Genomic DNA, 6,000 nt, shown 5'->3' on the forward strand with positions numbered 1-6,000 from the left:
GAAATTTTTGAAGGAAGCCCAAGATTTAAGTAAGCTTACAGTACTTCTGAGAATGTCAGTTGGGTTCTACAACTACAGATGTAGTGATCATCTATGTTCGTGCCTACAGAAGTGCAGTCATGGAATACAATAGTTAAGAGAGTGACTCTGAAGTTATAAAGACTTGCTTAGTCATACCATTTAAAATTGTGTGACTTTAGGCAAGTTATTAAACCTCTCAGTGCTTCAGTGTCCTCACATAATATATATGACATATGTGTAGGTTGGAAAACCTTACTACAAAGTGTTTTCTAGGGATATGTCAATATTTCTTTTAATTTTCGGGCCATTCCTGAATTTCTCAGGGATTACTTCTGGCTCTGTGCTTAGGGGTCACTCCTTGTGAAACTTAGGGACCATGTGTGGTGCCAGAGATTGAACCCAGATTGGTTGAGTGCAAGACAAGTGCCCTACATGTTGTACTATCACTTTATACCCAGACCTATATCAAATAATTTAAACCTTTCAGTGGATGGCAGATTCAAGGTATTATCACACCACCAGTGTTAAATTCTCCATATTGATATTATGTTACATTATTGTCATCACCATCACCAAAGTGGAGTATCTTGAAATCAGTTGTAGAATTGCTATCACTCACCTCCAAAGAAAGATTAGTAATCAGCAATAGGTCCTTCATAGTAACTTTCCACATGAGCAGAATTTTGCAGCTATGGGACTATGTATCTCAAAATGCTTCCATTTGGGACTTCCCTTGCATGGAACTGTTTGAGAAACAGATCCCTGACCTCAAATGGATGCCGGCATAGAGGAAAGCAATGGGTACAATAAAATGCTCTATGGTCTTGATATGTAATTCCTAGGGGAAACTGTTGATTTCACCACTAAAATGGAAGAGGTGGTACAAAAGGTGTCTTGTTGAGATAAGGTGGTGACTGGAGAACTAAATCTGAAAACAATTCCACCAGCGTCAAAATTCAGCAGTCGCCTTCTCACTTCCATTTTCAGATTACCATGGGAGTACCAGGGGAGATGATTCCAATTTTACTATCACTGTCATTGTCATCCCATTGCTCATTGATTTGCTTGAGTGGGCACCAGTAACATCTTAATCGTGAGACTTGTTGTTACTTTTTTTTGGAATATAGAATATGCCACGGGTAGCTTGCTGGGCTCTCCGAGAGGGGCAGAGGAATCGAACCCAGGTTGGCTGCGTGCAAAGTTAACGCCCTACCCACTGCACTATCACTCTAGCCCGATTCCAATTTTAAAGGTAAAGAAAATGAAAACCAAACAAATTTTGGTGACTCACTGACTAATTTCCATTTATTTTGCATTGTATTGTGATTCATAAACAAGATTTAAAATTAGATTCCATAATATTTAAAATTGGATCACATAGCTCTTATTTGTCTTGTAAATACCCCACTAACTCCCTACTGCAGCTGTGAAGTACTAAAATACTAAATAGCTTCATTCCTCCCTACGACCCCAACAGTTTTCTGAACAAAATCAGCTAGTTTGATTAAACCAGAGGCTGTATAACTTCCCACGCTGAATTATCTTTGACTTTAGTTTCAACTAAATTAGCTTTCGATGATTTGTTTTTCTCTTCAGGTTCTGAAGTTCAACAAGTTAAGACAGGTAGTCTGATTCCCTGGATTTTTCCTCCACCGTGGTTTCCATGTGTACTTCTTGATTAGTTTGCAGCTACCACTGATTGACAGGTGTGATGTCTATTTATGAGCTCTATTTAGATGGCTTGGACTAGCCCTGAGGCTCACAGCCTGACCTGAAAGAGCTCTGTCTATATGAGATAAACACACTGCCCTGTGTATTATTTAAGAGTTTGAACACTTCAGACGACTGTGAAGGATCCAATGAATAGAGCTACTCATTCTCCAGTTTTACCTTGGTTCCTGGGACAGAGGAGCTGTCTAAAGTTTGGGATGCCTGGGGCATCTTTCTCCATCAATAAGACAAGTATCCAGGTTGCTGTTTATGTGGAAATGTCCTTGTTCAGTCTGTAGATTTTAGTCATTTTCTACCTAGAGATAAGACAACACATAAAATCAAGGGTAAAGAAGCATGGAGCCAAAATGTGTGAAGAGAACCATCTGTTCTCTACTCAACTTCTGTAACCTCTGATAGGAAGAATGAAGATTAATAGATTAGAAGGGTGAGGGAAGTCGGAGCATGGGGGTTGTAACCTCACAATTAATCACTTCCCCAGACATCAGACCAATATGTGGCCTTTTGGTTACCCTATAGCAAACTCAATGAGTCTCAGGTTCAGTAGCTCTAATGTGAGAGTTCTCTCCTATATAAAAACATTACCTAAAGGAGATAAACTAAACTTTATCAGTATATTTTAGATTTACTCAAACATTACCAATATGAACTCTGTAGCAGTCACTAACTATAGGTGACACAATACTTCTGTAGTTTCATCATTTCTTAGAAAAACATCACCTTCTGAAGTGTATTAACCCTCTTGGCCTCAACCTTTTCTCAGTCACAATTGGAATAAACAGATCAAAAGAAATCTGACCAGCAGTATCTTGCTAGGTTAAGACTGTCATTTTGTAGAGTGTGATAGCATATTCATTTTCTCTGGTCCTCTTTTACAAAGGGATACTAATAGAAGTGCAATATTATTTAAATTTTAATTTCTACATAACAATATTCAACAAAACTATTTTTATTTGAGTACACATATGCACATATGAGTTGATATAATTTTTTCTCTGTGTAACATTTTTCTACTTACCTTGTAGGCATCACGATTGCAGATGGTGGTACACAGGTAATTGAGAACATTCATCACCGCAAGGGGCTCACTTAAGGCTGGAAGAGAGATGAAATGCACAATGTCACTGAAGTACAAGGTGACCAAGTCAAAGCTCTCAAGTTTGACCATGTAGCCTTTTTGAAGAGATTTAGCAACTGATCTGAAAAGAAGACACAGCTGTTCCTCGGGGAATACAAGTCTCCCTCCATGCCACACACATCTGCCAGAGAACAATTTTTCCAAAATTCACTGCCAACTAAACAATAAGGGAGAAAATGTCGCCGTGATGTAAACATATATTTATTAATTATATGAGTATATATTGGGTGTTTAAAATGTGCCAGGCTCTAGAATACAACACTGAAAGATAACTTGAACTATGCCTTTGGGAAATTTTCTCAGTTCTCGTCCCTTCATCATGTTAAAACTTGATAAACTGCCGGAAGAAAAAAATTGTAAAATGTAACGACAGATAAGATTTTTACTAAGGGAGAAAAAAAAAACTAGAAAAACAACTTTGCTACTGCCCTCTAGGAGCTCAAATAACTGCTTCCTTTTAATTGGCCAACTTTCAGGCAAAGTCATGAAATGACACATAGAAAAACCAAGGCATCAAAAACTTAAATGACCAGCATGATTCACGGGTAGTAGAAAATTAGGAAGTGTGCTCTCCTCCCTTGGTTCCCAATTCTTCTTTGATTTAAAAGTGTGACTTTAACACCATGGGAGTAGACAGGGTGCAGGACAAGAGGAGGGAGAAGCTATTTGATGAATATTTTTCCTATTTTTAATAGAACACACTGTTACAAGGATTCACACTCCTCAGGTGTTCACACATGCAGTGATAGCATCTGTGTTAGAAGTGTTTTTTTCATATTTTCTCTTTTTTCATCTCTTCAGTCTGCTCCCAGATCAAGTCTTCCAAAATGATAGAATATTGCTCCAACATTCAAAGCGTATGATCAATGATATTGGTCAACTTCCCTTTACTGAAAGTTTTTGACTGGACATAAAACATGAATTTGAAACAGTGAACTCTTATTCCCCAAATGCAAAGATGATGAGAGTGTCCCTTCATCACAAAAACATTTCCTCTTGCAATGTCAAGGCAGGAGTGGTGAATTTGGTGAATTTTTAAAGTCCGCATGTGGAGTCAAAATGAGAGTATAGTGGGTAGGGTGCTTTCCTTGCACAAAGCTAATAGGTTAGATCCCTAGCATCCCATAAGATTCCCTTACCTTGCCAATTGTTATACTTGAGCACAGAGCCAGAAATAAGCCCTAAGCACAGCAAGGTGTAGCCGAAGAAACAAACAAACAAACAACCCTCCTCACCTAATTGTCAACTTGGCACATTCACAGGATTCTTTTTTTTTTCTTTTCTCTTGAGCATTTCTTCCACAATCCTTCCAATTATTTCAAGTCTGAGTGAAAGTGCTCTGGGTAGGATCCTCCCAGTGTTTGGATTTGAGCACAGCAATTTAAGAGTAAAATAAGGAGAAAGAATGAGATGTGTTACTTTACCCTCTGAGTCATCAGCCTAGTAAATTATCTTTGTCTTACAATGCTGCTGTGTTGTCAGATGTTGGAGAGTGGGAAACTTTGACCTTTTAAACATGACCCAAGACCTGCATGGTAAGATTTACTTCTGTTTCTGTGCATTCCATATGCTCTAAGAATACAGTGTCCCCTAGCACCTGCCCTTCATGTCAGTTAGGTTAATGAGAGAAATTTTATTAGTTTTGCTCCATTCTGTTCCCTAGTCTCTTAGATGTCCCTGAATCACTAAAACTTTTTCACACATTGTCCTGAGGCCCTGCCCATCTACATAGACATGAATCTTGACATAGCAAGGGTTCAACTCCACTACTTTACTAATATTCTCTATAGTCATCACCAGACTGAGAATAATTTTAGGTGCCCCAGTGTCCAGGCTGAGAACTCTGGTGCCTTCTCACTTCTGGTGCTTTCATATATCATGCCCTGGCAGCCAGACCCAACTCCCCTATCTGCCACCATGTCAACTCATTGGCCCAGACTATAGATAATGAAGTTTCTGGACTGTGCAGCCACATATATGGCTGTGCATCACCTCTTAACTCCTTAATATGGAAATTCCAGTAGAAGCACATAAAATTAGATGGGAAAGTAACATAGAAACCAATTAAACTCAACAAACAATAACACAGAAGGCTCAACTAGAAACAAACTGCTCTAGTAACTTCTTAGACAAGAACTTAATAACTCTGTGATCAGACTTAACAATTTTCACATAAAATTTGATTTTTATACCTATTGATTTCAACATTGGAGTTTGTTGTCTAATCAATTTCAACTCTAGAATTATACAACAGTTATGACTTTTGTCTATATTAAAATAAATTAAAAAATATTTTCAAATCATATTAAAAGCATTGAGATTTGGCAAAGAAAACTGATCTGTAGCCAACAAAGTAGTTGACAACTGGGGAGGGGTGAGAAGTTAGTCTGAGCTCTTGTATCACTTAGGTATGCCTTTATGCTTAGTGTGCTAGATTTATATATGTGGCCTAACGTATGTGTATTTAAATATTATACCTACAATACAATTTGTTTCTGAGAGCAACATTCAAGCACAGACATCTAAGTAGCCCCCAAGCAGTGCAGGGTTTGGCCCAAGTGTACCCTGCCTCTCCTAAAAATAAGTGCAATTGTCAATTTCATGCACATCCTTCACACAACTTTCCCTAATGCTAGTAACTTAAATAATTAAAACACAAAGGAATCAATATTAGTAAACTACTTTTCCTAGTCTAGAATTTACATTTGAATTTCATCAAATTTCCCCTAATCTTTTTCTCTCCCATAATCCAATTCCAGATCCAACATTGCATTCAATTATTGTGCCCAATTCTCTTCCAATTAGTGGTGTTTTCTCATTCTTTTCCTATTATTCACTTCTTTGATAATTTTAATGAGATCTGCACAATTACTTGGAGCAATGCTTCTTCATAAGTATGTATCTGATGTTTTATTTGTTAGTTGGCACTCACGTGCTACTCAGGAAGCCCTGGAACCCCAAAGGCGATTTTTGACCAACCACACCAGTGGATCAAATAAAGAGCCTAAGAATATAGTGATGCTCAAGCTTGCTAGGCTTCCAGGGCTGCACCTGGCAATGCTCAGGAGACCATGTGGTGCTGGGGATCAAAGTTAGTTGCTGTAATATCT

The sequence above is a fragment of the Sorex araneus genome, chromosome X (assembly GCF_027595985.1).
Source record: "Sorex araneus isolate mSorAra2 chromosome X, mSorAra2.pri, whole genome shotgun sequence".
NCBI classification, from domain to species: domain Eukaryota; kingdom Metazoa; phylum Chordata; class Mammalia; order Eulipotyphla; family Soricidae; genus Sorex; species Sorex araneus.